The sequence below is a fragment of the Furipterus horrens genome, unplaced genomic scaffold (assembly GCF_987537825.1).
Source record: "Furipterus horrens unplaced genomic scaffold, mFurHor1.1.pri manual_scaffold_8, whole genome shotgun sequence".
Lineage (NCBI taxonomy): Eukaryota > Metazoa > Chordata > Mammalia > Chiroptera > Furipteridae > Furipterus > Furipterus horrens.
Window position 1 is genome coordinate 41,790,931 of NW_028327178.1, and position 16,830 is coordinate 41,807,760.

The 16,830-nt window shown below is 38.7% G+C and overlaps 1 non-coding gene across 1 annotated transcript; it reads left to right on the top strand.

Moving 5' to 3' along the window:
- Window positions 1-16,201: 16,201 nt before the first annotated feature.
- Window positions 16,202-16,308, top strand: LOC150002801 (U6 spliceosomal RNA). Its single transcript, XR_016512936.1, has one exon. It is a non-coding gene; the product is annotated as a U6 spliceosomal RNA (small nuclear RNA).
- Window positions 16,309-16,830: the final 522 nt, after the last annotated feature.

The window sequence follows — 16,830 nt, forward strand, 5'->3', positions numbered from 1 at the left end:
GTTAAAGGACATCGTTCAATCCATAACCACTAGATGACAAAAGACAGGTATTAATTTTTCAATGTCCCACATTAGGGAAAAGAAGGGCTTCTTTGGAGGAAGGTGTGCCAGGTACATCTCACCTGTCCAAAACCCTTTTGCCCATTATACTTAGTTTGGGCTGAGGGAAATAGTTTAGATTTCTCCCCTCTCAGACCTCTTGGCTCTTTCTGTCCAAGCCATTAGGACAGAAAAGAGAAACCAGTTTTAAAGTGAAGCCCACAAACCACCCCGTTCTTCACCAACCCAGCCACTTAGTTCAGCCAAACCATTGAGTCTCAGGAGGCAGCGCTGTAGACAGGATTAAGTGAGGCCTATACGTACAGACAATCACTCAGGTAATGAGATCATAGACTTATGTCCTTTGAAAACATAAAACACATGTTAATTTATGTAACATAACCCACATACAAGTCTCTAAATCTGTAGGACTGTCTTATCGGAAAGACATCCAGTTGCAAGGCATTTGACATTCTTCTTGACTGTAAATTAAACATCTTTGATAATACCACAGACATAGTTTAATTTTCAAATGAAAACAAACTTTAAATGAAGATAAACTTTAAAGACAGTTAGCTGCCCTACTTTATAGTCTACAACTGAGCATTGTGATTTTCCTTGAATCACAATTTTTCTCCTTAAGATTACCTTCCTTGTCATTAAAGGGACTGCATTAAGTTCATTTTTAATTTATCCTGTTCATTTGCATAAACACAGCAAGAGCAGAAAATGATCACTTATGATCTTTAGTTCTGCTTTGCTAGAACTTATATGAAAGGAATATTTATTTATTTATTTTATTTTTGGCTTTTCAATTACAGTTGTCCCATTTTTCCCCCATTTCTCTCCCTCACCCAGCCCATCCCCCCTCCCGCAACCACATCCCTCCCCACTGTCCGTATCCATGAGTCATTTATACCTGTTCCTTAACTAAAGCCCTCCCTTACTTATCCCCCTTCTTTCCCTCCCACCTCCCCCGCCATTGACTGCTATTCTGCTCTTTGTTCTATTTAGTTCTTTTGTTTGTGTTGTTTTTTAGTTTCCTGTATTGGGTGATATCATATGGTATTTTTCTTTATTTGCCTGGCTTATTTCACTAAGCATAATTTTCTCTAGTTCCATCCATGTTGTTGCAAATGGCAGGAGTTCCTTCTTTCTCTCCGCTACATAGTATTCCATTGTGTAAATGTACCACAGTTTTTGATCCACTCATCTACAAATGGGCACTTAGGTTGTTTCCAGCATTTAGCTATTGTAAACAGTGCTGCAATGAACATAGGGGTGCATAAGTTCTTTTGAATTGGGGTTTTAGGATTTTTGGGGTATAATCCTAGCAGTGGAATCGCTGGTTCAAAAGGCAGTTCCATTTTTAATTTTTTGAGGTAATTCCATACTGTTTTCCATAGTGGCTGCACCAGTCTGCATTCCCACCAACAGTGCAGTAGGGTTCCCGTTTCTCCACATCCTCGCCAGCACTTGTTGTTTCTTGATTTGTTGATGATGGCCATTCTGATTGGTGTAAAATGGTATCTCATTGTGGTTTTTATTTGCATCTCCCTGATGGCTAATGATGTTGAGCATTTTTTCATGTGTCTATGGAGCTTCTGTATGTCCTCTTTGGAGAAGTGTTTGTTCAGGTACTTTGCCCATTTTTAAATTGGGTTGTTTGTTTTCTTGATGTTGAGTCGTATTAGGTCTTTATATATTTTGGAAATCAGTCCCCTGTCTGTGATGTCATTGGCAAATATGTTTTTCCATATGATTGGTTTCCTTTTCATTTTGCTGATGTTTTCTTTTGCTGAGCAGAAACTCTTTAGTTTGATGTAATCCCATTTATTTTTCCTTTATTTCTCTTGCTTTAGGAGATGTATTTGTGAAGAAATTGTTATGTGAGATATCTGAAATTTTCTTGACTATGTTTTCCTCTAGGACTTTTATGGTGTCATGGCTTGCATTTAAGTCTTTGATCCATCTTGAGTTTATTCTCATGTGTGGTGTGAGTTGGTGGTCTAGTTTCATGTTTTTGCAAGTCCCTATCCAGTTCTCCCAGCACCATTTGTTAAAGAGGCTCTTCTCACTCCATTTTATGTTCCTTCCTCCTTTACCAAATATTAGTTGACCATAGAGGCCTGGATTTATTTCTGGACTCTCTATTCTGTTCCACTGATCTATATGTCTGTTCTTATGCCAGTACCAGACTGTTTTGATCACAGTGACTTTGTAGTATTGTTTGATATCTGATGTTGTGATTCCTCCTGCTGTGTTCTTCTGTCTCAAGATTGCTTTTGCTATTCGGGGTCTTTTTTGATTCCATATGAATTTATGGAGTATTTGTTCTAGGTCTGTGAAATATGTCATAGGTATTTTAATAGGGATTCCATTGATCTGTAAATTGCTTTGGGTAGTATGGCCATTTTGATGATGTTGATTTTTCCCATCCAAGAACATGTTATTTGCTTCCATTTATTTGTATCTTCCTTAATTTCTTTCTTCAATGTTATGTAATTTTAAGAGACCAGGTCTTTTATCTCTTTGGTTAAGTTTATTCCTAGGTACTTTATTTTTCTTGTTGTTATAGTAAATGGTATTTTATTTTTTGTCTCTGTCTCTGATATTTTATTGTTGGTGTACAGAAATGCTTTAGATTTCTGTATATTTATTTTGTACCCTGTTATTTTGCCAAATTCACTTATTATATCGAGTAGTCTTTTAGTGGAGTTTATAGGATTTTCTAAGTATACTATCATGTTATCTGCATATGATAGTTTTACTTCTTCTTTCCCAATTTGGATGCCTTTTATTTCTTTTTCTTGTCTGATTGCTGTGGCCAGGGCTTCCAACACTATGTTGAATAGGAGTGGAGAGAGTGGACAACCTTGTCTAGTTCCTGAATTCAGGGGGAATGCTTTTAGTTTTTGTCCATTGAGTATGATGTTGGCCTCAGGCTTCTCATATATAGCCTTGATTATGTTAAGGTATGCTCCCTCTATTCCCATTTTGCTGAGTGTTTTCATCACAAATGGGTGTTGTACTTTATCAAATGCTTTTTCTATATCTATTGATATGATCATGTGATTTTTGTCTTTCATTTTGTTTAGGTGATGTATTATATTTACTGATTTGCAAATATTAAACCATCCTTATGCAAGGAACATTTAGGGTGACCTTTAGTCTGCCCTTCAGGGCACAGAAGCAGAACCACATACCTGGCATTCAGCCTTGCCTGTAAACACCTGTCTTTTCCAAATCCTTCAGGTTTTGCATTGTGCCTTAAGGTCCCTTCTAGCCATCTCTCAGGAAAACAACCTTCATTCCTTCCCTGGAAAGATTGTCATGGACCGAACATCCAACCAAGGTACCAGGCCTTTTACCTCGTGGGCTTTTATTACCTTTGAAAGTGAATCCCAGTTCCTCAGTGCTTTTTGGTAAGAACCAGAGCCCAAGCATGTCTCCTTTAGGAATGACATTCCAGTCAAAGTCTTAGTCAAAGAAACCTCTATTAACACCTGGTCTTATTAGTTTTATGCAAAGAAACTTATGTCATTACTTACTTGTTTAGAATGCCAAACTCTGGAGGGATCAGACAGGGAGAAAAATATACAGTGTGAAGGAAAATCCTTGTTCTCCTAATATTTACTGAACTTGCATTTCCATTCTTTATATTTTTATTTATTCCCCCACTAAAAATTTTTGTTTGTTTGTTTTTCCATTACAGTTGTCCCACTTTTTCCCCCTCTTGCTTCCCTGCACCCTGCCCCCCCTTCTCCCACATTCAGTCCCCACCCAGTTGTCCATGTCCATGGGTCACTTATACGTGTTCTTTGGCTAGACCCTTCCTCTTCTTACCCCCTTCTCTCCCTCCCATCTCCCCCTTTGTTACTGTTAGTTTATTTCTTGTTTACATACCTCTGGTTCAATTTTTCTCATTTGTTTGTGTTGGTCATTAGTTTCCCGTAATAGGTGATAGCATAAGGTATTTTTCTTTCGTTGCCTGGCTTATTTCGCTAAGCATAATTCTCTCTAGTTCCATCCATGTTGTTGCAAATTGTAGAAGTTCCTTCTTTTTTTCAGTACTTATTTATTGTCATTTTCCCACTTTGTATTCCTGTTCCTCTCTGTCTCTCTCTGTTTCTTCATCTTCTTAAAGCAGACCCTTTAGCATCTCTTGCAATGCTGGTTTGGTGGAGATGTATTCTTTTAGCCATCTTTTGTCTTGGAAACTCCTTATTTCACCTTCCATTTTGAATGAGAGCCTTGCTCGGTAGAGTATTCTTGGTTGTAGGCCTTTGTTTTTCATTGCTTGGAATATTTTTTGCCATTCCCTTCTGGCTTGTAGTGTTTCTGCTAAGAGATCTGATGATAGCCTTATTGGAGCTCCCTTGTATGTTATTAGTTGTTTCTCTCTTGCTGCTTTTAGGATTCTCTCTTTGTCTTTGAATGTTGCTATTTTCATTATGATGTGTCTTGAAGTGGGTCTGTTGGAGTTCATCGTCATTGGGACCCTTTGTGCTTCTTGGACTTGCATGACTCTTTCTCTCCTCATGTTAGGGAAATTTTCTGTCATTAGTTTTTCAAAAAGGTTTTCTATCCCTTGCTCTTCTTCTTCTCCTTCTGGAATTCCTATGATTTGGATATTATTATGTTTTATGTTGTCCTGCAGCTGTCTTAGAGCCTCTTCAGTCTTGTTCAGTTTGTTTTTTTCATTTTGTTGCACTGTCTGGAAGTTTTTGTCTACATTGTCTTCCACCTTGCTGATCTCATCTTCTGCTTCCTCTAGCCTGCTTTTAATTCCTTCTATTGTGTTCTTCAATTCAGAGATCATATTCTTCATTTCCTCCTGGCTCTTATTGATAGCTTCTATGCCCTTTCTAATGCTGGTGTAATTCTCAGTGAGTTCCTTGTAGTATTTCTGGAGTTCCTTGTAGTTTCCCTGGAGTCCTTTGTAGTTTCCGCTGAGCTCATTAAGCTTCTCCATAATCCATGCTTTCAATTCCATATCTGATAGTTGGTTCCCCTCTATTTGATTTGGCACTCTTTCTGGGGATTCTACCTTTCCTTTCAATGGCGGGTTGTTTCTCTGTCTTCCCATTTTTGTGACTTCTATTGTTTTTTGGTGCTTCTTAAAATGATCTGTACTTCCTGGATTTGCCCCTGGTGGCATCAGATCCTGTACCAGTCTGGGCCTAGGCAGCCTGCTAGAGACTTCCAGGGATCTACTGCCTTTGTCTGACTTCTTTAGTTGTTAATCTATTCAATCTGTAATTAGCTGTCAGCCTTAAGGATCGTGGGTGTGGCAGTTTAATTCCTGTAGGCAGGGCTTTTGCTTCCCCTCAGGCCACTTGAAGGAGGGCGAAATGGTCTGCCTGCAGTACTGAGGATGAGTCAGCACTGGGACCCGGTCAGCTGCTTCCCCAGTTCTCCCCTCAAAGCCATGGTGCCAAACTCTCCCTAAGCATTTCTAGTCCTCTCTGCCTTCCCTCTGTTTGAGCCCAGGGTAAGTGGGGGCCAAAATATTTTTGAATGTGATCCACTTAAGAGCTCTTTTTCTCCGGCTGTTTCTCTCCGGCTTGCAAGTAACCCTGTGCCTTTTCGCTTTTCACAGCTGGATACTATTTTACTTTCCACTCTGTTGCTGTAGGCTGGGAAGCTCAGCTGGGGGGTTAGCCCCTGCCCTTCTCAGGGGAATCCCTGGCTGCTGAGCTGTTTCTTAGTCCCTTCAGCTGCCACCCGTGTGAGCCCAGCCAGCCCTTCCACATCTCTGCACTTCCTGCCGGTCACGTTGTGATGTAGCGGCCTTTTCTCTCTCTCTGTGGTTATAAGACTTCTCTCCAGCTAGTGTTCGATTGGTTATTTCAGATGATTTCTTCAAAATTAAGTTGTAAATCCAGACTAGTTCTGGGAGGAGGTTAGAGTAGCTTCTACTTACTCTTCCACCATCTTGTTTCTCCCTTGCCCACTTTTTAATTGGATTGTTTGTGTCTTTGGTATTGAGTTGTATAAGTTTTTTAATAAATTTTGGATATTAACAACTCTTTATCAGCTGTATTACTATCCAATATGTTTTCCCATTCAATTGGATGGATGGTTTCCTTTATTGTGCAAAACCTTTTTAGTTTGATGTAGTTTCTTTTGTTTATTTTTTCATTTGTTTCCCTTGCTTGAAAAGAGATAAGAAAAAATGTTGCTAAGAGAAATGTCAGAGATTTTACTGCCTACGTTTTCTACTAGTAGTTTTAGGGTTTCTAGTCTTATATTTAAGTCTTTAGTCCATTTTTGCCCCTGGCTGGTTTGGCTCAGTGGATTGAGCGTCGGCCTGCGAGCTAAGTGTCGCTGGTTCGATCTTCCAGTCAAGGCACATCAGAGAAGGAAAACTCTGATTCCAAAAAACCTCCGCTGCCTTGCGGCATACCTCTTCAGGGGAAAGGCTAAGGGAGTAAACCCCGACAGAAAATCCGGAGCCGGAGTCCCTAAGGCAGTTTGACGTTGTAGTCAACACCGGCAACTCCTGCGGCGCACCTGAAGCCAAGCTGTATTGACTCCGTCTTTCCCTTGGATCCTTCAGCTGCGAAGAGAGGGGGGGTCTGCTGCATGGGCAACAGCAGACCCTCCATATCACCCTGCCCAGGCTCTGTAGCTTCAGCTTCACTGGAGAGGACACTCCAGCGTCATCGCAAGATGTCGATTCAACACGGGAGGAGACAGATAACGTGTCACTCCCGAGTCGGACTGCACAACCATTCTCGGCGGTGCAGATAGACTCTTAAGAAGCTACACCATCGTCTCTCGAGACGGACGGCTGCCGACGACGACGAGTCCATTTTTACTTTATTCTTGTATATGGTGTGAGAAGGTGATTTAATTTTGTTTCTTGGATGTATCTGTCCTATCTTCCGAATAGACTGTGTTTATCCCATTGTATGTTCCTGCCTTCTTTCTCAAATATTAATCGACTATAAAAACATGTGTTTATTTCCGGGCTCTCTATATTGTTCCATTGATCTATATGTCTGTTTTGTGCCAGTACCATGCTGTTTTGATTTCTATGGACTGGAAATATAGTTTATTAGGTAGTGAGATTCCTTCAATGTTGTTCTTTTTTCTCAATATTGCTGTGGTTATTCTGGGTCTTTTGTAGTTCCATATAAATTTTTGACTTATTTTTTATAGTTCTGTGTAATACACCATTAGCAATTTGATAGGAATTGCATCGAATCTATAGATTGTTTTTGGCTAGTTTGGACATTTTAATGATGTTAATTCTTCCTATTTGTGAGCACAGTATATTTTTCCATTTATTAGTATTGTATCTTCTTTTATTTCTTTTTTTAGTGTCTTACAATTCTTCAAGTACAGGTCTCTTATCTCTTGGCTAAATTTATTCCAAAGTATTTTATTTTATGTTTTTGATAATGTTATATGTAGGATTGTTTTCTTCATATCCCTGTCTGATAGTTCAATATTGGTGTTTAAACATGCAATAGATTTCTGGAGATTTGTTTTGTATTTTGTTAATTTACTGAATTTACTTACTAGTTCCAGTAGTTTTGTGTGTGTGTGTGTAAAATCTTTAGTGTTCTCTATATATAGTATTATGTTATCTGCAAATAATAATAGTTTTACTTCTTCCTTTCCAATTTGGGTGCCTTCTGTTTCTCCTTCCTCTCTGATTGCTGTGGCTAGGACTTCCAGTACTACGTTGAATAAGAGAGGTGAAAGTGAACATTCTTGTCTTGTTCCTGATCTTAATGGAAACACTTTTAAACTTTGTTGAGTATGATATTGGCTGTGAGTTTGTCATATATGGCCTTTATTATGTTGAGGTATGTTCCCTCTATTTTCACTTTACTGAGCTTTTATCATAAATGGGTGTTGGATTTTATCAAATGATTTTCTGCAATTAGCGATATGATCATGTGATTTTTATCATTTATTTTGTATATGTGGTGTAACACACTAATTGATTTGCAGATAGCATACCAACCTTGTATCTCTGGAATAAATTTCACTTGATCATGGTGTGTGATCTTTTAATGTATTCCTGAATTCGGTTTCATGACTTTTTGCTAAGGAGTTTTGTGACTATGTTCATTAGGCGTAGTGCACTATAGCTTTGTTTCTTTGTAGTGTTTTTATCTGGTTTTGGAATTATGATAATATGGGCATAATAAAATGAGCTTAGGAGTATTCCCTCCTCTTGAATTTTTTGGAATGGTTTGAGAAGGATAAGTGTTAGTTCTTTGAATATTTGTTAAAATTCGCCCGTGAAGTCATCTGGTCCAGGACATTTCTGTTGGAAATTTTTTTGATTACTGCTTTAATTTCATTAGTTGTAATTGGTTTGTTTAGGTTTTCTGTTTTTCATTCAGTTTTTGGAGATTGTATGTTTCCATTTCTTGAAGATTTTTTAATTTATTGGCATAAAGTTGTTCATAATATTTCTTATAATCATTTGTATTTCTATGATGTCAGTTGTAACTTCTTTTTCATTTCCAATTTCATTTATTTGGTTCCTAATTTATTTCTTGATGAGTCTGGTTAAAGGTTTATGTATCTTGTTTATGTTTTCAAAGAACTAGCTTTTGGTTTTATGACATTTTGTATTGTGTTTTAGATACTATTTTGTTTTTTTCTGCACTCATCTTCATTTCCTCTCTTCTAATCACTTTTATCATTTTTTTTTTGTGGTGTTTTCTTTCTAGTTGCTTTAAGTGAAAATTTAGATTGTTTATTTGAGGTTTTTCTTTTTTTCTTCAGGTAGGCATGTAATGCTATGAAGTTCTCTCTTAAGACTACTTTTGCTGTGTCCCATAGGTTTTGGGCTGTTGTGTGTTCATTATCGTTAGTTTCCATAAATTTCTTGATTTCTTTTTGATGTCATTGTTAACCCAGTTATTATTTAATGGCATGTTATTCATTCTCTATGAATTTGGGTGTCTTTGATTCTCTTTTCTCTGAGGTTGATTTTTAGTTTCAAGAGATTGTGGTCTGAAAAGATGCTTGATATGATTTCAATTTTCTTGAATTTGTTGAGGCTTGTTTTGTGTCCTATCATGTGGTTTATCTTTGAAAATGTCCCATGTGCATTTGAAAAGAATGTATATTTTGCTTCTTTGGGATTAAAAGTTCTATATATATATCAGTTAAATCCATGTGGTTTAGTGTGTTGTTCAATGTTTGTATGTTCTTGGTGTTTCTTTGCTTTGAAGATCTGTCTATTGTTGATAATGGGGTGTTAAAGTCCCCTACTATGAGTGTGTTGCTGTTAATATCCTTCTTGTGGCCTTCTACCATTTTCTTTATGTATTTGGGTGCTCCTATGTTGGGTGCATATATGTTCATCCGTGTTATATCTTCTTGATGGAGTGTTCCCTTAAGTATTATGAAATGTCCTTCTTTGTCTCTTTTTATTGCCTTTGCTTTGAAATCTGTTTTTTCTGATATGAGTACTGATACCTCAGCTTCTTTTTTATGATTGTTTGATTGGAATATTTTTTTGTATTCCTTTATGTTCAGTCTGTGTAAATCTTTTGTTTTGAGGTGTGTTTCTTGTAGACAGCAAATATGTGGGTCCTGTTTTCTTATCCATTCCATTACCCTATGCCCTTTAATTGGAGCATTTAACCCATTTACATTTAAGGTTATTAATGATATGTATTTATTCATTTCCCTTTGTACCTGTGTTCCTCTCCTTTTTTTTTCTTCTTTTTCTTTAAGCATTCTTTTTAGCATCTCTTGCAATGCTGGTTTGGTGGGGATGTATTCTTCTAGTCTTCCTTTGTCTGGGAAACTCCTTATTTCACCTTCCATTTTGAATGAGAGCCTTGTTGGGTAGAGTATTCTTGGTTGTAGGCCTTTGTTTTTCATTGCTTTAAATATTTTTGACCATTCCCTTCTGGCCTGTAGTATTTCTGTTGAGAAATTAGTTGATAGCCTTATCGGAGCTTCCTTGTAAGTTATTTGCTGTTTTTCCCCTGATGCTCTTAGGATTCTCTCTTTGTCTTTGAATGTTGCCATTTTAATTATGATGTGCCTTGGAGTGGATTTTTTTTGGTTGTTCTTCATTGGGACTCTCTGTGCTTCTTAAACTTGCATAACTTTTTCTCTCATCAGGTTGGGAAAATTTTCTGTCATTACTTCTATTAGCTTTTCTATTCCCCACTCTTCTTCCTCTTCCTCTTTTATTCCAATGATCCTGATATTGTTTTTTTTCATGCTATCCTGTAATTCCCTTGCATCTTGTTCATATTTTTTTAATCTTTGTTCATTTTGCTGTGTTGTCTGGGAATTTTTTCTACATTGGCCTGTAACTCACTGATCCGATCCTCTGCTTCGTTTAGCCTGCTTTTGATTGATTCTACTGGGTTTTTCATTTCTGAGATTGTATTCTTTATTTCTTCCTGGTTCTTGTTAATAGTTTCTATGTCCTTTTTTATGCCAGTGTATTTCTCCGTAAGTTCCCTGTAATTTTCTTGGAGATGTTGGCAACTTCCTTGGAGGTTGTTGTAGTTGTTTTTGAGGTTGTCGAATATATTGAGCTTCTTCACCACCATGGTTTTGAATTCCATGTCTGAGATTTGGGCTATGTCTATTCTATCTACCTCTCTTTCTGGGGATTCCTCTTTTCTTTTCATTGAGAGGTTGTTTCTGCATCTTACCATGTAGGATTCCTCTTGTTTGTTTTTGTTTTTTTGATTTGTGTGCTTTGCCTTCCCACCTTTGTGGTATGAGATTCTTTATAGGAGATCTGGGGGTTTCAGTGGTGAAGTCTCTTTGATCTACAGAGCCTGATGTTCTTGAGATACCCTTTATGTTGTTTGTTTATGCTGTCTGGTTATATTTCAGATGCTCTTTGGTGGAATCTCCCCTCTGACTAGTTGATTGAGAGTTACTCTGTCCACTTTGTCTTGAGTTCTTTTGTGGAGATGCTGTTAAAAACATAAACACACAGCCCAGGCAGGAAACCCACACCCTCAAAAATATCCCCCAACCTCTATCCCACTATCATCAGGAAATGAGCCAGTATTAATATAAATGTAGAGAGGTTAGGGCTTTTATACTATAGGAAGAATAGATAAGAGTTGTTTTTAGGGAGGAAAAATATGGTTTTTGATAGATTAATAATAGTAGCAAGTAGTGTCTAGACTATGCAAGACAGTAGGTAATATTTACGTTGTATGTTAATAATAATAAAAGAAAAGAGGGAAGAATGTAGAATATAGTAAGAAAATGGAATTGTATAGTATTAAATTCATATAGTAGTTCTATTCTATTTATTTACTGTGAAAGGGAGGCTAAACTAGACAGACAAACAAATAAACAAAAATTAAAGAGGAAGGAGAAGGAGAGATGGTATCAAACAAATTAAGAGACAGTTTTAAAAAATTTTTTAAAGTAAAAATTAAAACTAAAATTAAAAATAGGAAATTAAAATAAATTAAAATAAAATAAAATACAAATAAAAAAACTAAAACAGAAATAAAAATTGAAAAAATACAGAAGGAAAGTTTTTACTCAGTTCATTTTTTGTGTGTCATCTTCTTTTTCTGGATCTACTACTAGTCTAATGATGCGATCCAGAACTTCTTGTTCCTTGCAGCAGGGGTGTGCACCTGTGGTGGCTGGCGTTCATTTGGCACCTTTTGGAGCTGGCCTGGATGCTTGTGCATGCCAGTATGCATGTGTGCAAGGTGGCCTTTGCACTACCCTCAGGCATGTTGAGCTGTGCCTGGGATTTTGTGGTGGGGCCCCAGACACTTGTGCACAGTGGAAGTGAGCATCTGTGAGCCACCACCGCCCACTGTTCCTGCACTGCAGCCACCCACCGTTCCCGCACCCGCCTGGGCAGGCACAAGCAGAGCCTGTGCAAGTGGTCTGCATTCCAGCCTGGCGTCCACTGGGGCTGGCCAGGGGTGTTTGCGCAAGGTCTTCTGCGTGCCCAGCAGACCCTCCCTGCGCCTGTTGGGGCACTGATCTTATGTCTGTTGGGGTTTGTCCGAGGGACACTTGGACACATGGCCCCATGCACCTGGGCCAGTGAATGAGGGCTCTTTCCTATGCGTGCCTGCATGACTCAAGGGGAGGATTGGGGAGTGGGTGAGCGCACTTCTGCACCTGCGCTCCTCAAGAATGTCCTATCACCCCCAAACTTTCCTCCCCTCTCTGCAGTACACAAGAGAAAAATATAAAAGAAAAATTACATTCTCACATGCACAGCAGTACGCTGTTTCTTTCAGCTCCAATGCCACCTGGTCGAGTCCTGTCTCTGCCAGTGGGCAGAGATTCACTCTCCTCCTGACTCCTCTCTGGGGAAGCCTGTGGTCGCCAAAAAGCCTTTGTGTACTTCTAGCCACAGATTGGGGAGCCAACCCAGTCAGAAATCCCGTCTCATCCCTTTTTCCTCCGTTATCCTCACCAAACAGGTCATTTTCAGATGGTTTTCTCTAATCCAGCAGTGCCAGAGCTCGACTCCTACCAATGTCCAACTGCTTAGTGAGATGTTCTGTCCACAATTAGTCTAAACTACAGATGAGTCTCGGGAGCCAGAAAGTGCAGCATCCCCTCACTCCTCTGCCATCTTCCGGAAATGTCCTCTAATTTTAAATGACAGCTTTGCTCAGTAGTGTAATCTTGGTTGCTTTTCATATCATTGAGTATTTCTTGCCAATCCCTTCTGGCCTGAAAAGTCTCTTTTAAATAATCAGCTGACAGTCTTATGGCAGCTCCCTTGTAGATAACTGTTTTTCTCATGCTTCTTTTAAAATTTTCTTTGCCTTTAACCTTTGGTATTTTAATTATGATGTGTCTTGATGTGGGTCTGTTTTAGTTCATCTTATTGGGACTCTCTGTGCTTCCTGGACTTATATGTCTGTTTCCTTCACCAAGTTAGGGATGTTTGCTGTCATTATTTTTTTTCAAACAGGTTTTCAATTTCTTGCCCTCTCACTTTTCCTTCCAGCACTGCCAGGAAGTTAATGCTGGTATGCTTGAAATTGCCACAGAGGCTCCTACTTACATTATCCTCATTTTTTAAAAAATTCTTTTTTCATTTTGATGTTTTGACTGGGTATTTTTTGCTTCCTTATATTCTAAATCACTAATTTGATTCCTGGCCTTATCCACTCTACTGTTGATTCCCTATAAATTATTCTTATTTCAATTAGTTTATTCTTTATTTCTGACTTGTTCTTTTTATGCTGTTGAGGTTTTCACTAAGTTCATTGAATATTCTTATGACCAATCTTTTGAGCTCAGCATCTTATAGATTGCTTCTCTCCATTTTGTTTAGTTCTTGTTTTGAGTTTTGTTTTGTTCTTTCATTTGGGCCATGTGTCTTTGTCTCCTCATTTTGGCAGGCTCCTATGTATGTTTCTATGTATTAGGTAGAGCTACTATGTCTTTCAGGCTCAGTAGAGTGGTCTTATGTAGTAGGTGTTCTATTGGGCTCAGTGGTGCAGCCTCCTAGGTCACCAAGCTAGATGCTCCAGGTCCCCCCCACCCCCTGCCATGTGGACTCTGTGTACTCTCCTGCTGTAGTTGAGTCTTGATTGCTGTTGGCATATCAGTGGGAGGGATTTACTCCCAGGCTGATTTGCTGGAAGTCCTGGCCTAGACCACAGCTGAAGAGCTGCTGTGCAGGGCCAGAGCTGCTGGAGCAGGACTTGCTTCAGCACGGCTCTGGTGCCAGATGAGCCCCTCCTTTAGTGTCTTGCTCATGGAAGTGGCTGGGTGATACTTAGCATGGTCTCAAGATTTCCACTGGGTGTGCTGGCTTTGGGGCCTCCTGGGAGGTGCAGGCCAAGATCATCTGCCTGTGCCCCTACCTGGTGCTATCTGGCATTAACTATAAAGTGATCTACATATGACTTCTACTTGTGCTGGGCCTGAGGTGCCTATGAGTGGCCAAGCTATGAAGTATGGCCAGCTCCAGCTAGTGCCAGGCCTGGGGCCACTTAACAACTGTTACTAGGCATGCTGAGGCCTGATCCTGCTTGCTTGGACTTGTGAACCTTTGAGAGATTTTAGGAAAATCTGAAGCATGAACTGGCTTGGGTGGGTCTGAAAGTTGAATGAGGCACCATATCAGGAAATCACTAGGGTGGGGTATACAGTGTTAGCCAGGTTGTGGAAACTCAGCTACGGTGCCAAACTTCTGTCTCTGTGGGGGTTAGGGTTCAGCAAAGGAACAATGGCCTCTGCCAGCAGTTCTATCTGGTGGAAAGCTGTTCCTCCAGTCCTTGCCCTGAAGCCAGACCAGTTGCATTCTTCTCTATATTTTTCTGGTAACTTTTAAGTTGTTGTCCCAGCAGTGGAGCTTAGAATGAGTGAATCCAAGTAAGTCCATGTGTAAACCCTTTATGAGGAATGTCTGGGATTCCAAAAGTCCTCTGTCTCACTCAGCCACAATCTCCATTGGTTTTCACAGCCAGAACTATGAGCTGTGGGGCCTGTTGTGGGGCTGGGATCCCTTGCTTCTGAGAGGTGAACTTTTAATTTTTTTCTGCTGCACATGAGTGTGGGACAGATTATTCTGCTTCTTTACCCCTTCTATAAGTCTCCATGTGGCTTCTTCTGTATATTCTTCGTTATAGAATTTCTCTTTAACTAGATTTCATGTGGTTCTGAATGACTGCTATAGTTTAGTTGAATTTTTGTTGTGATTGTGAGAGGATGTGAGTACTGCAATTTCCTACTCTGCCATCTTCACCAGCAATGTGTTTTTACTTTAAAAAGATATTACATTCTGAGGTACCAGTAATAGTCTGCTTCTTTATTTGGGTGATGATTCCATGGGTAGGTTCAGTTTGTGAAAATTTATTGAACTGTACAGGTCTCTTTAAGTATGCTATACTTTAATAAAAACTAGAAAACCTATTATTATCAAAATGTGCATGTGTGTACACAAAGCCTTTTATTTATTTCAGTTTTATAGACATAAAGCTACTGGATTACAATCTTTATTTTATTTTATTTTTTTATTTATTGTTTTTCTATTACAGTTGTCCCACTTTACCCCCATTGCTTCCCCCTACCCAGCTCACCCCAAGATTACAATCTTTTTAAAGTCTCTTGCTAAATTGCTTTTAAAGTACTATATGAGTTTATATTCCCACTATCAGCCATGTCTTATTACTTAAAAAATACTTTGATAATATGTAAGCAAAACTGTTTCATTATTCTATTTTAGTATTTTTCAGTGTCCATGTAGTTGAACATGGTCCAATTTAAAAACTTCAATTATAAAAGTAACCTCTCTCTTTGTATGTTTACAGCTACATATGTGTGTGTGTGTGTATATATATGTATATATATGCAAATATAAAGTGCATATAGACATGCATATATACGTATATATGTATACAACTCATGTGTTATATATATGCATATACTCATTGTGGAAAAACTGGAAATGCAGAACAGTAGAAAGAAAAAAATCAGTCTAGATGATCTCTAAACTCTGAATGCCATGACTATAATGTCAGAAGTTTCATATCTAAGGCCATGCAGCAAGAGTCATGATAAAGAAGGCTGATATAATAAATCATTTCTAATTAGAGCCACCTTATTTTATTCCCATATAAAAGCTTAGGTACATTTTAATCTAATTGAGAGCCACCATAAAATAGTTGTTGTGGCTTGCAAGTTATATCTACTATAAACGATTAAACTCTAAGGATAAAAAGATTCTCTTAGAATTTAAACATTTAAATAATGAATATTTCACTTTTACTTAATTGTATTTTATTTAAAAGGTTACAATTACTTTGTAACTTTGAGCACCTTAGTAATCCTTGTTTTGGCACATTTTGAATGTTTAGGAAATATTTCATTTAGGAACAAGCAAAATGGAAAGTTTGATGACTAACTCAGGAGTGATTGCTGCCCAGAAGGTGCATCTTGTCCTAAAATGCATCACTGTGTTTTCACTTCTCAACTCTAATAGTCCTCCATCATTTATAATGAAGAACAAATGCCTATCGCCACTCTCTCAAATTTTCAGAGGATACTAAAGGTTGCATGTCAGGCCTTGCTAGGATGGAAACAATTCTTACCAACATGTTTGATTTCTAACCATGGATTGAAAGCAAGTACTTGGGCCAGTTAACACAAGCTTCTTAGGTTGGTTCCCCAGAAGCAGACTGAGGATTCTCAGAAATTGGTTTATGTGCTTGCTTTGGCAGCACATATACTAAAATTGGGATAATATGAAGAAGATTAGCATGGCCCCTGCACAAGGATGACATGCAAATTCATGAAGCATTCTGTATTTTTCATATGATCTCACCTAATACAGGAACCTAATGAAAAAAACAAACAAAAAGCAAAATAGAACCAGAGGCATGAAAATAAGGAACAGATTGATAGTGACTGGGGTGGGGGACAGGGGGGAAAGAAGGCAAGGGATCTAGTCAAGGAACAGGCACAAATGACTCATGGACATGGACAACAGGGTGGGGATTGACTGTGGGAGAGGGGGGAGGTGGGCAGGGCAGGGGAGAGCAATGAGGGAAAAATGGGACAACTGTAATAGAACAACAATAAATTAAAAAAAATAAATTGGTTTATTTATTAGGCAATGTCCCCTGGTAGGGGGTTTGGAAGTTTGACTTGCAAGGGGAAGAGGCCAAGTGAGGGTGCAGTACGAATAAAACTCCTATGAAGGGGAGCACTCATTTGAGTCATCTCCCACCAGGTAGCAGAGAAGCGGGATTTTAACCTCTGCACCTGTTGGTCATGCATGGATTTAGGCTCTCCGTATGGGGCATCAGTTTGGGTTCAGGCAGCTGGAATGCA